Here is a 19620-nt window from a genome sequence, read left to right as displayed (position 1 = left end):
GGCCTTTTAAAAGAGTAGTAAAAGTGTTTCATTATTGTTTGAAAAGGTCTGTTTATCATAAGAAATTATAATAACAAAAAATCATTTTTCATCAATTATAAAAGCATATTACAACTAGTAAATTAACCAATCTTTTTGTTTACAAGACAGATAATATTATAGTCTACTAGTATTAAGTAATGAAAACTTAGAGCTTAACTGTTTTTTTATTCTGTTTTAAGACTTTTCGTCAACGCTTAGCTTATATCTAAAATCAAGTTTTGAAGACTAAGGTTAAGTTTGAAGTATAAATCGAATCAAAGCCTAAAAGTTAGAAACGTTTTCTAATAAATTTAAAACTTACAGAAAAGTTAACATTTAAACTAACAAAGGTGACACAGTGCATTATTTCCTATTGTATTTAATTAAATTCGATATGTTTATTACTATATATATAACTGAGACATAACTTGTTTTAGATCCTCACCCAAACACCATGAGCACAGAAGAAAGAGACTGACACCACGAAAAGATGGGGTTCAATCAAAAAACACAAGAACAGACAGATACCGTGAGAGAGATGACTATGAAAGTTCCCGCGTTTCACGTGATAATAGTTATTGTGAAAGAAGCAGAAAACGAGTGCGAGATGACTTTAAAAATTCCCGCGTTTCCCGTGATGATAGTTATTGTGAAAGAAGCAGAAAACGTGAAAGAAGTGGTCAAGAAAAAAACTCTGATGACTTAAGGTCTGTACAAATAAAACCACCAATTAGGGACCGTAAAGACCGCTATGTGGACTCACGCCGCTCAGACAATGAAAAGATGCGCAGAGTTTCACTAAATGGTCGAATAAGTCACAGAGACAGGTCAGATGACATAAGGCGCAGGGCTCCCTACGGTTCACGAGAGGAGAGTAATCTCGAAAATGACAAATCACGAGTGATTAGTGGTGAAAAACGGAGCTCTGACGACAGTAGAAAATGTGTGAAAGGTGAAATTCACCGGATCTGTAAAGATTCACGTCGTTCAGTTATAACACGCAGAACTTCACCAACTAATCGAAGAACTCCAGATAAAGAGGAAAAGCCAGATGACAGAAGGAGAGACGGTAGACACGAAAGTCCGAGGACTCAAAACCACAGCAGGAAACGCAACTTTGAAGCTGAAAATCTGAGGATTTCACTAAATAATGGAAGTAGTCACAACGAAAAAAACAAATCGAACAAAAGAAGCGATGGGCAAAGAAGTTCAAGAAATCTCAGTAACCAGCGCAAAGTTGAAATCATAAAACCTAAAAGATAAAGGCGTCACTAATAATAACATTGCTTCTGAACTACTTATAACTTTTAAGAAAAGAAGTTAAGTAATTGTTTGTCTAAGTCTATATTTTCTTAAAATAGTTTTTATATTAGCCGTATTTACATTTCATTTTGAGAAACTCTGTTCTAGGTCATATATTTAGATATTTAGTTTATATTTCATTCCTATAACATGACAAAAACGTTTTATTTTTTTCTATACATATAAAGTTAAAAAACTGGTTTATTTTAGAGTACTTTTATCATCATTTTGAATATTTTATATTGATATTTTCAAACACTTTTAAAAATTTTAAAGTGTTAGTATTTGGTGTTTCTTTTATATAACTCGCAAATTTTTAGCTTCTTATGTTATTAAAACGTTACTTGCAAAAAAAGGCTTTATTTTTATTGTTTATTTTTTGTTAAGTTAAACTAGGTTATAATGTAATATAAAACTGTTTTGTGTTATAGTATTTGAACAAAAAAAAGTTTAAACTAATGATAAAAAATTGTTGTAAGTAGAAGTGCTGCAATTAAGGTTTTGTATTTGTTGTCTAACTAAAACTGGTTTCATGTTTTGTATTGCAGTTGCAAGCATCACTGTTATTAAGGTTTTTTTGTACACCAGTTCCTAGGACCAAATATTTAAGCGCTTTTTTTCGTTCAATAAAAAATGCTATAATTTTTTTTTTAACAAAACTTCCTTTATTATTAACTAAAGGTCGCGTTTATGACCAAAAAATAATTAAGTTTGAATGTTCAATGTGTACAAAAGTTTATGATGTTAGTTATTTCGACAGAAAAGTTTTACATTTCGAGTAAATAAACAAAGCTGGAATTTTAATCGCAAAGAGTTGACAAAACCATGGGTTTTATTGAACACATATTAGATTGGCAGACTTAAAGTTGTTTTTTTGAATTTGTAAAAAAAATTGTTGTTTTATACAGTTTTGTATAGTGCGGTTATTATTTATTTTATTTCACTTCCATCAAGTAAGAAAGTTGCATGAATACGGTCTTAGGGTTATTATTTAACAAAAAATTAACTTAGGGTAAAAGTTATTTTTTTTATTTGGTTTATACAAAAAAAAAATGGATTTTTCCAAAGATTAGAAATTTTTTTTTGTAAAAATGGACTAATCAGGAAGCCTTATGGCGTAAATACCAATTTCATAAACATAAAATAACTTAACGAATCTTCGGTATTTAATTTTTAAGTTGTTTTCTCGAGTATTTATAATAAATCGATTTTTTTATTTGTTTGATACAGTTTGTAAAATACTGTATTTATAAATGATTTTAATTTATTTAGCATTTTTATAAGCTCACATAGTTGTATTGATAACTTCTAAGGTTATTAAGGTTTTATTTTTTATTTATAAATATAATGTAATTTTATAAGGTTATGTTAAAAACTAATTAGTAGGAATAAAAAAACTTAGAAAATATTCGTACTACTTTAAATCAAATTTTATAATTAACATACGAACAAGTCTTGTATTTTAATCAAAGTTTTGATAATTTATTTCTTACTTCTTTATATAAATATTTAGAGAAAAGTTAATATTAGTTTTACCAGTACCTTTAAAACTTTCATGTATTGATTTTAAAAAATTTACAAATCATCTAGCTACTTATTTTAAATAACTTTCTAAAACTAGATAAAACTTAAGATTTTTAAGTAATTGTTGAGCTTCTAATGTTATTTATTATAAACAACAGTCATACAAAAAGTAAACGTTAAACTTTATAAGAAAGGATAAAACAACTAAATTAAACTAAAATTGACCATTATGTTTTATTTTAAACATAAAACTATTAGTTTTACTGTTTTGTTGGTTTTATCTTTTTCTCTATTTACTTGATTAATAAACATATTTACGTTTTATCAAGAGAAAGTATTTATCTGTTTTCACGAATTTTATGATTTAACTACTTAAATTTATTTTGATATGTTAAAACTAGGTTTACTAATACTTGATTAGAAGTTTTCGCACGTTTGTAATTGATATATTTATACTTTTAGACTGTGTAGCATTTAGTTTTATCAAATTAACAGCAAAAATATTAAAAAGTTACAACCGCTACATTTAAGAACACTTTACTTATAACGGTCCTGTACTGAAATATTATTGTTTTGTGAAAATAGGATACTACATTCATCGCCGCAATGGAGTTATGACGAAAATTATCTTTAACTTCAGAAAAGCTTTTATATTTGCAAAGATTCTTCGCTAACAGATATGTTCTAATTAATAGCTTTAATTAAAATATTTCTTTGAAGTAAAATATAAGAAGCCATTTTGAGTGTTTCTTGTTAGTAAGGATAACAAGCTTTAGCAAAAATGCATAATCTTCATAGTGTTTTGTTTTCATATGCTATATTAAAATTTAAATTTTACCTTTAGTTATATATATTTTTTAATTGTTTAGTAATGACTTGATTTTTGATATTTTATAATCTTAAAAATGTAGTTTTCAGATTCAGCTCGATTAAATACACTTAATATTATATGCAAGTGTTGATAAGTGCTTTAAAATTTGAAGTCTTTTAAATGTAGTTAAATTTGTTCCAAATGCTCCAAATTAGTTCTCTTAATTTTTGATTTACATAAAAAAAGGTATACAGTTTTTAAATACAAAAAAAAAGATTTCATGCGATATATGAAAGTAGTAGAGAGTTTTATTTTTCTATTATTAAAATTTGTTATTTCACTGCAAAATCTACATAAGTTACTCTAAATTAAGATTCTACCAGATCCGAATCCTGGATCTGGCCATGATATGACCATGGCTTGTCAAAATCTTTATCCAACCAGATTTTAATTTGAATTCTATAAATTAAATCTGTTTATTGCTAAGCTTATATTAAAACTAAACTTTCTAATCTGGATTTTAAGTCATCTTTTTTAATAAAAGGTTGGTTCGATCTAGATTTTTATAAGAGTTTCCAGATCCAGCTAGATCTGGTGTTTGGATCCTCTTAATCTTTAAAATGTTTGAAAGTGTTCATATGCATTCGGGCATAAATTAAGCATATACTGTTTAACTAGCTAGTTTTATGTTTAATTAAAATATAAGTTTACTAAAGTTTTAATTTACAACTGTTTTATTTTTATTTTTTACTAGTAGTAAATAATTTCACATCGAATGACGAAATACTTAATTAGTCGTATTTATATTTAGCTCACAAATTAAGCTATTGCTTAAAGTTTAAACTAGATTTGTAATATTAAGCAATTATGAAATAGCTGCTTTCTCTTTTTTAATAACTTAAAAAGGAAAGCAAAAATAGTTGTAAGTTTTCCTTCAATAAATAATAAACACTTTTATATTCTTATTCAAATTTCATTACCTAAGTAAAGAAGTTTGTACTATTTTATATAAGATTCTAGAATAACTGTTATTGCGCGCTATGTTTGAAATATTATTTTTGTAAAACTGAGCTCTTTTGTATTTATTTAAATTTACTTTGTATTCTAAAGTTAACGTACATCGTTTTACAAACTACCTTGATCTAAGACGTTGAACGCTATCACACATCAACGTAAAGTATTGTTTGAAACATTTTTAGTTAGCCGGCAAGAATTACAAGAATTTTTTTTTAAGTCAGACTTTTTAACAAAAAATTCTACATTTTGATCAACGTTAATATAAATAAAATAAGGTTATTTTAATATAAAAAATACTTTGTAGACAAAACTAATTTCACGATTGTACATAATTTAGCCTTACAATTACGTATCTTTTTATTTGATAATAATAAAACTCTGCCGTTAAATCGCAACTAGTTTGTCAAACACATGTTATTAAACGTAACTTATTATCGGAAAGTTTATTTAAGTTATGTTTTTAAGTTTTTGATAACCTGATATTAGTTTTTTCCGTTATAAAAACTAACACTAAAATACAAAATATTTTAATAAGAAGTGCTATATTTATAGGAAACAAATTAAAAACTGACTAATTACTAACAACCAGTATTATTTTGATATCTACTGTATATAATGGTATCTGAATAATATACAGAAGTAAAACAAAACATTATTATATTTAAATTTACTCTAATAAATTATTTTTTTTTTTTCATAAAAAAGTATGTCAATTATTAGATAATATGGTAATAATAAAGTAACTATAACTTAACAATTAACAACTTTTGCATATTTTAGAATTATTTTATAAGATCTTTCTACAACATTAGCATACTGATTTTCTCTGATAAAGAACAAAATAAGTAGTATATGAACTGAACAACAATGTTTAAATATCGTCTTTGCTAAAGCCGAATTGAAGACTCTTACAACAGAATCCTAGTAAGTTTAGCAATCATTTTTTAACTTCTACTATTAATTATTTTTTGATTGTCCTGGAAAAATATTTACGCATTGAAGTTTAATCTTATATGATCAGAAAAACAATAATTAAAAAAAACATGTCATTATTTGGCATAAACATGTACTATTTTTGAAAATACAACTTCATAATTAATAACATTAAACAGAAAACCTAAAGATTGAGAAATTTTGAAATTCTTAATTACTGTTGAAGTAGTTTGTTTTATGTAAATGTAAATAAACTTACAAAACTTGTATGCTAACCAAACTCATTTTTAAATATTGCAAAAAAATGTGTTTTTTAATTTAACATTTATAATGTTAAGTCAATAGCACGATAGTAAATGTAAATTATTTACTCTGTTTATTAATTTTCAGGAGAAGTAAGGGAAAAAAAAGGTAAAAATTAGTCATAAACTGGTTATTTAATCGAATATAATTTTATTATATTATAAATTGAAATATTAACAGTTTTGCATGTCAAATGTTTCTTACTGTTTATTGAACGATAAAAAATACGATTAAAAGTTCGGTCCTAAGACCTGGTGTACAAAAACCTTTCGGTTATCGAGTCGTACACCAGAACAGTTTAACGTTATGCCCAGGACAAATTAGTTCAGTTTTATGCTGAACTAACTAGCTCTTTACATTCTTAACTCTTAAAGTAGTTTGTTATTATCATAAAAATATAAACTTAAAATATTGATACTCAAAAACAATTTGTGATACATAGTTAAGTTTAATACGACATTAGTAAACATAACTTTACTATACAGTAATTTAATATCATAAACTTAACATTATGTAAAATTGAGAAACTTTATAATGAATTTAGTTAACAAAGTGTTTTTATAGCAGCAGTAATTTTTACTCTTATAAAGCATTAAAAGTTTATACGTTGTTAAAAAGTTTTATAAATTAACTTATTCGTTTAAACGTCACACTTTGTTAGCGTTCTTACTGCAAAGTCAAGTCAAGGCGCTTCTAATCATTTAAAAATCGAGTTTTGTTTATTCTGTATTTTAAACAAAACTTTAGTTTTGCATTAATCGTTGTATGTTTGTGTATGGTGGTTTAGGGGTAACGGTATAGACTTTGATTCTTGTGCAAAAGGGTTAAGATTTTATTAATAAACTGCTGTACTAAAAATTAATTTTACTTACATAGAATTAAGAATAAAAATCACACTCCAAACCTCATTATTACAGCTGACCTGTTATATTTTGCTTTCTTGAATCTTTTAAAACTAAATGAACCAAGTTCAAAACTTTATAAAATTTGAAAATTGTTTAATTCTTAAATTAAACTTTTTTTTTAGTTTTTAATTTGATTAATTCAAACACTAATAAATGTTTAGATTTCAATTAAGTTTATTTTGATTTTATTGAAGTTTAAAATAAATTATTTTCTACAGTAGTTGTTTTCATTATTTAAATTTTAACTTGGTCAAACGAAACTTAAAGTGCAAAAAAAAGAGAGTTTGTCAAAACTGTCTCCGTACAAAAACAATAACTCGTTTGAAACAGGCTTCCCGTCCCCATTTTAAATACGTGTTGCCTAGCTGATAAACTATTTTTCAAAGTCCTTGTTAAAAAAAGCAAATTATTAAATTTTTTTCTAAAATATTTTTATCTAAGAAGAAAAAAAAAGTTTATGTTCAGACATAGTTCAGATATATTTTGTCACTTATGTTTTACAATATTGTTGATATTTTTATAGATCTAATATTTAAAAATCTATGTTTTTAGTTTTACTGTTATTGGTCAATAATGTTTTTTTTTATTCAATTAACTTTTAAATTTATCTTAATTAGTGATGTACCGGACTCATTATCCGGGTCCGGGTCCGGCCGGATATTGCCATTTTTGTCTGATATCCGGATACGGCCGGATTCTAATTTGAAAAAAAAGTCCGGGTCCGGTTCCGGCCGGATTCTAATTTGTAAAAAAAGTCCGGACCCGGATCTACTGGAAAGTATTTTTTCAAAAACAAACCCTGTGTAAATTAATAAGAGTCATTTTCGTCAGTTAAAATTAAACACCTACCGTGATTGGCTCATTTTGTACCAAGAATAATTTACATTTGTTTACATTTGAACTATGAAATAAACATTTCATAAATGCAACTCTTTACATATGTTGTAAAATTAAAAGCTTTGGAATGAATACTTGCATTATCTATTGTTTTAAGCTGTGCTCAGAGAATATTTAGAGATAATACATCGAATGTACGAGCAAATGAGAATCATATGACAAAATGTTTCAAACTAAATACTGAAGCAACAAAACATCAGAACATGACAGGCAGTTTATATGTAAGCAGTTAGTTAGTTTAGTGTGCAGCTTGAAGCAACAAAATATCTTGAACGTTTTTGTGAATACTTATTGTAAGTAGTGTTTTGTTTTAAAAGTGAATATTTCAACTGGTGTTTAATTGTTTAAATATTTAAGCCAGGTTTAAAGTTTAATAGTTTATTAAAAATTTTACAGTTTCTTGTTTACTAAAAGTTTTATTTAATTTTTAGTTTATTGTTTTAAATCTTTTGATACAGATTTAAATAGCTTCCAGTTTTTAAAGTGTTACCAAAGTAATTAATAATTTTGTATATGCTAGTATTTCTTGTTGTGTTTTATATAAAAGATTCATCACTCAAAACTGTCGTGTCTGATTATAGAAAGTAGTCTTAGTTAGAATTTAGTATTTGTTAGATATTAATTAAATAAGGTAGGATTTAATTATGATGGGTTATACTAATAAGTTAAGTTTACCACAATCAGTCCACAACTTTACTACCAAATTGTCAACCTTTGCTAGCTGTCTGATTGTTAGATTAAAGTAGTTTTTTCAGTTTTTAAAAACCTCATTCTGACTCCGACTTGTTTATACTCACTCTAGCTAGTTTATTTGACTTAAACAGTGGCAACCCTGCTGGTTTGAAAATTTTTGGGAATTTTAGAAAATCTTTGACTGCCTCAGGCTAGTTTAGTTTTTTATAAAAAATCAGGCTAGTTTTCTTTTAGATTTTGAATGAGTTTGAGCTGATCCAGTTTTCAATATTTTTTATTTTTCTAGTGTATTTTGTTCCAGAACTTGATTTCAGATTTTTAATTGTAAATAAGACCTAAATTTGTAAACCTTGTGGCTAGTTGTTCTAATTATTATTATATTAAAGTTCTTTTTTTTTTCAGTTTTTAAAAACCTCATTTTGACTTAGGCTAGTTTATACTAGTGATGTACCGTACTCACTATCCGGGTCCGGGTCCGGCCGGATATTGCCATTTTTGTCTAATATCCGGATCCGGCCGGATTATAATTTGAAAAAAAAGTTCGGAACCGGTTCCGGCAGGATTCCAATTTGAAAAAAAATCCGGATCTGGTTCCGGCCGGATTCTAATTTGAAAAAAAAGTCTGGATCCTGGTCCGGTACATCACTAATCTTAATCAACTAAAGTACAAAAAAAAACCACATCCTTGATGCCAATAATAGCTGCCATAATACTCGACTTTTATGCTAAATTATTTTCCACTGTAGTAATTGCAATACTTCGCTGATTTTGGTTGTTTTAAACATATTCATTGAACTTTATATTTTTTATATTTAGATTATTTTTAACTAATTTTAAAAGCTTGTCCTGTACATGAAATTAAACTGTATCCTGGTGTATGACTCGATAACCGAAAGGTTTTTTTCGTACACCAGGTCCTACGACAAAATATTTGAGCGCATTTTTTCGTCCAATAAGCAATATACTAATATCCATTTTATTATTACTTTGTTCAAGATTCGTTTTTATCATGAACAAATATATTTTTTTTTTATAGATATGATTTAGAAAAATATGTGAACAAAGTTGTAGTAATTTTTGATTTGTTTTGGTGCAGAGCAATTTTTTTTATTTGTTAAAGTTTTTTATATTGTATTTATTAATAGCTTGTTAGTCTTTGCTGTGATATTTAATTTAAAATGGTTAACTTTAAATTCAATTTTGTGTTCATTCAAGCGATTCAAAAAGCGGCTATTTGCAAAAGCTTTCAAGAATATTCCAAAAAAATATATACAGCCAAGTTATTCATGTTTAATTATTATACTACAATGTATTTAAATAAATATATTAACAGCTAAAGCTATTAATTAGTTTCCAACATATGAAGTTTACTTTATGGTCATAAAAGAACCTGTGTGATTGATTTAAATGCAAAAGTTTTACATGGTTTCCATAAGACCTCCAAACCCAGAAATTGATAGTATAGGCTAAATAAAACCTGATAAAACCAGTAATTTTGTAAAAAAACTTTAGAATTTATACAAAAACCATGAAAGAACCTGGGTTTATTTTCTTTTAAATATTTTACATTATTTATATACCGCATAGGAAGTTTAAAGTTTTTAATGTTCAAAAAGTACATTTTTAAACATTCTTGTATTTATTAAAATCAATTTATTGTAATTTCTTTTGTAAGAGTAAAAGTACAAAATTCAAATATAAGAGCTCTTATCTTTAACTTTTATAGTTTTGTATACCACTTAAAAAAAGAGTATTTTAGAAAATTTGTATATGTTGTACTAGTAATATCTAAATTAAGGGCATAAGGAAATAAAAAACTTTTTTAATAATTTGATCTTATTTTTTAGAGTTCTAACTAAACTACAAGATGCTTTTTACAGGTTTAAAAAATTCAAATTATTTTTGACATATAGTATGTCAAAGTAGGAGGCAACAATGGGAGGCGCAAACTTAAACCACAAAAAAAGACTTTTTCACTAAAAATTACATTCTTGTCCTACATTTTTTGAGATAAATAACTCAAACTTCCAGGAAATGTTCCTTGAAGTATTTTAAAAAATCTATCAAAAGTTATTTTCAGAAAAATAAAAAAATAAAATTTGATTTAAAAAAACACAGTTATTTTCTTTTAACTATTGTTTTTTTAAATTTTATTGCGACAAAATTTTCTAAATATTGCAAGGAACATTTCTGGTTATGGTTAACTTTAGGTGAGCACCAATATCAAGCTGAAATTATAATACACTTGATGTCCTATTTAAACATAAATTTAGACTAAAAAGTTAACTTTTATAAAAACATGAATAAAATTAAACTGACATATCAGAAACTATTAAACTTATATTTAAACAAAATATCATTTTTTTAGCCCAAAATTATGTTTGAATAAGACATAAAATGTATTATTATTTCAGCTTGATATTGGTGCTCACCTAAAGTTAACCATAACCACATTTCCTGAAAATTTGAGGTAGTTATCTCTAAAATTTTAGAAGGAGGTAGATTTTTAGTGATTTCTAAATTATTTTAAATAGATTACTTGCCGTTTTAGTTTGCACATCCCATAAGGGACCAATTGTAGTCTTTAAGTTTGATTAGCTATATCTCTAAAATTATTTAAAATTTAATAAATCTGTAAAAAGCAACTTGTAGCTTGGTTAAAACTTTGTGATAAGATTAAATTGTCAAAAATTTGATTTACCTCCCCCCTCTATGCTCTTAGAACTCTACACAGTTAAAGCATAACAACTACATATTAAACGACAAAACATTTTTAATTATCTGTTGTACTAGTTCCAATGTTTATACTACCTAAAAGATACTGAACTGTTGTTTTACTGCTTGAACAAAATTTGACTGAAGATAAACCAGTTCCATGCAGTGGCTTACTTTCTTAAGTAAAAGCTTTACATTTATATTACACTAAAGTTATCAAACTCACTAATACATTGTTAACACACAAAATAAAAAATCTATCCTAATTATTAGCTTTATTGTATAAATTATCACAATATAATAATCTTATTAAAACACAAAGTTTTCAACTAAGCAACTCATTTAACACAACTGATTTTAATATGGGTAAAACAATTTTTTATGAGATTTAAACTTGTTTTATGTAGTTTTTACTAAGCTACAAGATACTTTTTACATATTTAAAAAAATCAAAATAATGTTTGAGTTATAGCTGGTCAATATTGGAGGCAACAACAGGATCCTTATGGCAAATCAGCGCAAACTAAATTTGCAAATTACTAGAAATCAATTAAAATCTATCTCCTCCTACATTTTTTGAGATAACTACCACAAATTTTAGTAAATGTTCCTTGTAAAATTTAGAAAATTCTAATGGAAAGAATTTTAAAGAAATTAAATAATAAAAATTTTATAACAAAAAAACATAAAAATATGTTATTTTTCTTTATTTTTAATATAATATTTTTATTTTTAAATTAAAAAAAAATTCATTCTGACAGAACTTTCTAATTATATCAAGAAACATTTCCTGAAAGTGTGATGTTTTTATCTCAAAAAACATAGAATGAGATAGATTTTTTGTAAAATAGTCTATTTTTGCCGTTTTAGTTTGCGCCTCCCATAAGGAACCTATTGTCTCTGATTTGACCAGCTGTATCTCAAAAATTATTTTGAATTTACTAAATCTGTAAAAAGCATCTTGTAGCTTAGTAAAAACTATATGAAATAAGAAAAATTTTATAAAAATTGTTTTACCCCCCTCCCAACGCCCTTAAACTTCAAAGAAAATTGGTCCCTAAAAATTTGCGGTTCATACAATTGTATAGGAAACTTTATATAAAAGTTTCAATATCTCAAAAGTTAAATAAGATGTTTTTATTATTGAAAAGCTTGCTTATAGTTACTATTGCAAGCTGTTATATAAAATCCAATGTTATTTTTAGTAAAAATGAATGTTGGACCCCTATGCCCTTAAGTTAGTTTAGATATTATCACATTTTATAACTTATTTGTTAAAAACCTCAAGATTATTGGTTTGGAAATATTGGTTTGGACAAGTTTTTATTTTTTTCAAGGAGTTGAAAAAGACTCAAGATGACTCAATACAGTTTAAGGTCACTCAGGACAGTGTTAAAAAATACATGAGATTTTACAATTAGCATTGTACTTTTATAACCAGGTAGCTAAATTCAAAAAGTTAGGAACAAAAATAAAAGTAAGACCACACTCCTTGAACAAGTAAGTGTGAAAGAGGTTAGAAAAATTTTCAGACTTATGTTTTTTTGATACAACAAAAACACTTGAGTTAATTTGTAGATTATTTGTTAAACTTATGTAATTAAATCAATTAAACTGAACAGCTAGTAAGAAGGTTGCCACACTCTCAGGATATTTTTTTTAAATACAGGGCAGTTTTAATTATTTATAAAAATCTTCAGATACTTTAAAAAAAACTTTAATCTCAAGACATATTTTTTTGATCCAGAATGAGATTTTAATTGATCATGTTTTAATATTTTTTTTATTTGTGTAACTATTTTTGTCAAAGAACATGATTTTTTTGATTTTAAAATGCTTATTTTAAAATGTTCGAGAAAAACCTAGCCGCTATTTCTTAACTATTCTTACAAACAACATTGTATTTTTTTATTCTAAAAAAAATATTATTATGACTAAAATTAATAAAGAATACTTTATGCAGTAAATTATTCAATTAAAATTTAAAAAAAAGTATATACTATATAAATAAAAACAAATTTTCAGTAATCTTCCTTTATTGTACCATCATATGTTTCTGTGTGTTTTCGAATCAACACACTTCAACTGGGTTTTTAATGGAAAGAATAACTTAAGGAAGATCACTGTATAATTTGTTTTTATTTATATTCCAGTGAACTTGTTTGACTAGGATCTATTGTTAGCAAACACTTAAGGGCATAGGGGCGGGGGGTAAACACCCTTTTTCAGTTTTTGATCTTATTTTGTATAGTTTTTACAAAGCTTAAAGATGCATTTTACAGATTTAAAAAATTCAAAATAACTTTTGAGATATAGCCGGTCAAAGTCGGAGGCAACAATAGGATCCTTATGGGAGGCGCAAACTAAAACGGCAAATAACTAGAAATCACTAAAAATTTATCTCCTACTATTTTTGAGATAACTACCTCAAATTTTCAGGAAATGCTTCTTGCAATATTTAGAAAATTCTGTCAGAACTGAATTTAAAAAAATTAAAAATTTTATAAAAAAAAAACTAAAAAAAACTGTTTTTTTTGTTTATTTTTTATATAAAATTTTAATTTTTAATATTTTAAAAATTTTGTCCAACAGAATTTTCTAAATATATCAAGAAACATTTCCTGAAAATTTGAGGTAGTTATCTCAAAAAACATAGGAGAAGATAGATTTTTAGTGAAATAGTCTATTTTTGTTGTTTTAGTGTGCGCCTCCCATAAGGAACCTATTGTTTCCTCCTACTTTGACCAGCTATATCTCAAAAATTATTTTGAATTTACTAAATCTGTAAAAAGCATTTTGTAGCTTAGTAAAAACTATATAAAATAAGATCATAAACCAAAAAAGGGTGTTTACCCCCCCCCCCTATGCCCTTAAATCTATATTTTGAACAGTTATATACTATATGTAAAGTTTAATAACATATTTACTTTATTTGCAAATTTTGTTTTTTAAATCTCAATTGGTTTGAATTTTTGCTGTTAAACCTTCAAAAACAGTATTTATTGTAAGTTTAGTACAGAATCATCTTACTTTAAAGTATTAGAAGAAAAACAAATACGAGGTATAAGTAGTTTGGGCCAGATAGAAAAAAATATTTTAAGTTTAATATAAAAATAAGGATGACTCAGAGCAGTTTTTGGTCACTTCAGGCTTTTTTTAACTCAAAGAGTGGGAACCCTGTAGTAACTGTATTTATCACATAAGTTTAGCTTATTCAGATCAAATAATAAAAAAATACTTGGCAACCTTGATCTCAAACTCACCTGATAAGAGTTTTATAAATGTTAATTTATACAAGCAATCAATTTCATTAAACTTAATGAACAGGCCAGGTACTTAGACAGAACAGGTAACTTGCTTAAGTGTAAAATTTTTGAAGTTTATGCAGCTAAAAATAGATTTCCTAGATATTTTGCATTTACTAAAACATAAGGGCATAGGGAATAAACCAGCTTTTTCATAATTTAGTGTAATTTAAGAGCATAGAGGGTAAAACACTTTATTTACAATTTAATCTTATTTTTTATAGTTCTTACTAAGCTACAAGATGCTTTTTACAAATTTTAAAAATTCAAAATAGTTTTTGAGATATATCCAGTCAAAGTCTGAGGCAACAATAAGTTATTTTTGGCTTAGTAAAAACTATATAAATTAAGTTCAAGTTGTGTAAAAGTGTTTTACCCCCCATATGCTCATAATTGAGTTTTAACTAAGCTACAAGTTGCTATTTACAGATTTTCAAAACTCATTTTTTTTAAAATATATAGCTCGTCAAATTTGGATACTACAATAGGTTCTTCATAAGAGAAGCAAACTAAAACGGCAAATAACTAAAAATTACTAAAAATATATCTCCTACTACGTTTTTTGAGATAACTACTTCAAATTTTCAGAAATTGTTTGTTGCAATTTAAAAAAATCTGTTGGAACAAAATTAAAAAATATAAATTTTATGACAAAAAAAACAAAAATAAAACTGTTTATTTTCTATATATGATTGGGCTACATGAAAACTTAATTGATTTGTTTGATAACTTTTTGAATAATTGATCACAAAGAGTACTCATCAATAATACGCTTTCTGACTCTTTAACAATCTACAGTGGAGTACCACAAGGTGGTGTAGTTGGTCCCCTTCTTTTCTTAACTTATATTAATGATATTTGTTCAAACATTGATATTAAAAGTGAGTTAAGCTTATTTGCAGATGATGCCAACATCTTTAGTCAGTCAAATACTTTATTACAACTATCTTTAGATAATATTCATTTATGGTTAAAAACAAGAAAGCTAAACTCTAATCCTAGCAAATGTAAAATTCTAACCATTAACAAAAAAAATCTTCTCTAACTGACCTCTTAATCAATAACACAAAGTTACCAGAAGTTAAAGTTTTTAAAGATTTAGGAATTTATATTTCCAAAAATTTAAAATGGAATGAACATATCAACTATTTATATAAGATTGCACAAACTTCATGTTACCAAATATTAAAAAGTTTTAAAACTAATTCTGCTTCAATTCTGACAAAACTATTTAAAACATACGTTTGCCCTAAACTTGAGTTTAATACTCAAATTTGTTCCTCCCATTTAAAAAAGGACATCAATAAAATTGAGTCTGTGCAAAGGAGTTTTACCCGTCATATTTGTAATCGTTGCAACATATCTAACACATCATATGATGATAGAATGATTAAATTTGGCTTGGAATATAGAAGATGGAAATTTGATTTATTAACTCTTTACAAAATTATCAATGGCAAATATGAAAGTTTTATTAACCAGTTTTTTAGTTTTTCCCAAAATAAATATCAAATAAGAGGAAATAATTTGAAAATAAAATGTAAACATGATTTTCAAAACAGTCAGTGGCAAGGCACATTTTTTCACAGAGCAAAAGCTATGTGGAACAAACTACCTCAGGATATAGTATCTTGTGAAGGGGTTAAACAATTTTGTTTAAAGCTAAAAAGATTTGATTTGAATACAATAAATACCAGTAAAATTCACTAATTTTCCACTATAAACAAAAGAAAATAAAAATTCTTTTCCCTACACCTCCCCCCCTCTATAAACTATTAGTTTACTTTTATTTATTTTGTTTTATGAATTTTGTTTTATAAGCAATGATTTTAGACAAACTTCTTTATTGTGTGTACTAAGTAATATATAAGTTAAAATTTTTTGAACTGAATTTTTTTTAAATATATTTAGTTCATTTGTATATCATATTGTGTTTAACTTGTGTTTTCATTCAAATTATGTTTGTATATATATATATAGTTTATCTTAAAGTGTTGAATATAAGTTTATTTTCCTTTATCTCTTTGTGTGTCCTGTTTAAGTGGCTCAGGTTTTGATGCCTGAGTCCAACATTGCACATTAAGGGCATAGGGGGGGGGTAAACACCCTTTTTTGGTTTTTGATCTTATTTTATATAGTTTTTACTAAGCTACAAAATGCTTTTTACAGATTTAAAAAATTCAAAATAATTTTTGAGATATAGCCGGTCAAAGTTGAAGGCAACAATAGGATCCTTATGGGAGGCGCAAACTAAAACGACAAATAACTAGAAATCACTAAAAATCTATCTCCTCCTACGTTTTTTGAGATAACTACCTCAAATTTTCAGGAAATGTCCCTTGCAGTATTTAGAAAATTCTGTCGGAACAGAATTTAAAAAAATTAAAAAATAAAAATTTTATAAGAAAAAAAAAAAAAAAAACTGTTTTTTTTGTTTATTTTTTATATAAAATTTTTATTTTTTTATTTTTTCAAACTTCCTTCCGACAGAATTTTCTAAATATATCAAGGAACATTTCCTGAAAGTTTGAGGTAGTTATCTCAAAAAACGTAGGAGAAGATAGATTTTTAGTAAGATAGTCTATTTTTGCCGTTTTAGTTTGCGCCTCCCATAAGGAACCTATTGTTGACTCAAACTTTGACCGGCTATATCTCAAAAATTATTTTGAATTTTTAAAATCTGTAAAAAGCATTTTGTAGCTTAGTAAAAACTATATAAAATAAGATCAAAAACCAAAAAAGGGTGTTTACCCCCCCCTATGCCCTTAAACAGTATAATATAATATATATAAAATTTAAACGTAATACAAGTAATAAAATTTACTAAGCTACAAAATGCTTTTTACAGATTAAATAAATTCAAAATAATTTTTGAGATACTGCCGGCCAAAGTTGGAGGCAACAATAGGTAACTTATGAGAGGCGCAAACTAAAATGGCAAAAATAGACTATTTTACTAAAAGTCTTATCTTCTCCTACGTTTTTTGAGATAACTACCTTAAACTTTCAGCAAATGTCCCTTGATATATTTAGAAACTTCTGTTGTAAAGAATTAAAAAAAAAATATATATATTTTATATAAAAAATTGTCAAAAAAAAAGTTTTTTTTTGTTTTTTTGGTATAAATTTTTTATTTTTTAATCTTTTTAAATTTTGTTCTGACAGAATTTTCTAAATGTTGCAAAGAACATTTCCTGAAAATTTGAGTTAGTTATCTCAAAAACGTAGGAGGAGATAGACTTTTAGTAAATAGTCTATTTTTGCAGTTTTAGTTTGCGCCTCCCATAATGATCCTATTGTTGCCTCCGACTTTGACCAGCTATATCTCCAAAATTATTTTGAATCTTTTAAATCTGTAAAAAGCATCTTGTAGCTTAGTAAAAACTATATAAAATAAGATCAAATTTCAAAAAAGAAAGGTCCTATGCCCTTAATCAACAATATGTGCTCTAATAACGTTTAAAATATTGATAGCTGAAATATTAATACCTAGTTCTATAATTAATATAGTTCTAGAATCTTTGTTTATTAGATCTCGCGAGCCAAAAATTTGCAAACAAAGAGATTTTTACAATTTAAAACTTTACAAATAGGGTCTTAAGTAGTATTATTTTTGTTGTTGTTATTGTCGTATTTTTTGATGTGCTTTTTATTTAATTTAGTTTAAGGTAAAAATTTCTACTATTTTAAATGTTTTTGTTTAAGCAATTTTGTCTTATAAATTACTTCAAGTTAGTTCAGTACAGCTTTATTCTATTTTTCAAACTTTTTCTAAACAGACTTTTATACTTTATGACGTAACTATTTTTTGTTAGACTTTTCAAATTCATTATATATAATGAAATTACTCTACAATATTCATAGTTTTTAGCAATGTTATTCCGAAGAGAGCTAAACGAAATAAACTTTTTTTCAAAAATGAGCCAGTTATGTTTAAACTTTTTAATGAAATATTAAGATAATAAAGTATATATTATTTAGTAAATCTTATAAGTAATATGTATATCTTTAGTTCTATTTGTTTTATTTATTATCATAATGCATTCACATTTTAAACTTAATTGCAAAAAAAATTTGACAGCTATTTTTCTGTGTACAGTTTGTAATAAAACTTAAAAAAACATTTCACAAGTTTTTCTCATTAAATTTAATATATTTTTAATGTAGAAAATTTTTCTATAAAATGTGGCGTTTTTTTGAAAGAATTACCAAGTTAGATTTTTATTTCTTAGCAATTTGATACTATTTAAGATTATTTTTTAATTTAGTTTATTCTATTTATAAACTAAGATGATGTAATGCAAGGGTTGGCAAACTGCAGCAAATAGGGCTCTCAAAGTCAAAATATGTTGCCTGCAACCTCTTTTTCAGCTAAAAATATACATGTTTAAACTAATGTAAATTATATTTAATGTAATAAAAACTTACAGTTAGGCTCTTAATTTAATAAATACTCTTTATTAGTGCTCTACTGTTGCTTAATTTATCACGTATTTGATCTTAAATACTATTTTTCTATTGATTACTTGAACTTTTTTAAATAAATGCGGCCTTCAAAGTTTTTTTTTTATTAAGAACTTTACTTGAAGCAATTTTTCTCATGCCGCAAGTTTGATGAGGCTGCTGACCTCTTATGTTATTAAATAAAAAACAATTCTTAAATGAAAATGGAAAAAGAAGTTGAAATCAATTTTATCTTAAAAGTTTTTTTATTTTGTATACTTGTATGCAGAGGTTTTGGATGATAGTCAAAATAATTATTGATTAAAAAGTTTCTATTTTATCCTTAGCATGTTTTTTGTGTAGTTTAGTTGAGATCTAATGTAAGAGTTACATATTTTGGAGCTTGATCAAGAATATGTAGAATTTTTGACTATTTTTATGTATTAATTATTAAATTTTGATAAGATAAATGACAATGTATACAACAAAAAGTTGGTATATTTTTGATATTATTTGAGTTTTTAGTACTATAAAACAAATTCAAAGTATTAAAGCATATTTTTACTGAGTTGCCATTTTACCTGGGGTCCTGGAAAAACCTGGAATTTGACAATTTAGGCAAAAAAAACAGGAATTTGAGAAATTTTGAAAAAACCTGGAATTTTGAACAAAAAACCTGGAAATTTTAAGAATTTTAACATGTTCAGAAGTAAAATTTTGGTTTGACTCAAAACACTTATCATATAGATTA

This window comes from Thalia democratica, chromosome 1, assembly GCF_965202585.1.
Source record: "Thalia democratica chromosome 1, ktThaDemo2.hap1.1, whole genome shotgun sequence".
Taxonomy (NCBI): domain Eukaryota; kingdom Metazoa; phylum Chordata; class Thaliacea; order Salpida; family Salpidae; genus Thalia; species Thalia democratica.
The sequence above is the reverse complement of the archived record's forward strand: the minus strand, read 5'-3'. Positions refer to the sequence as shown.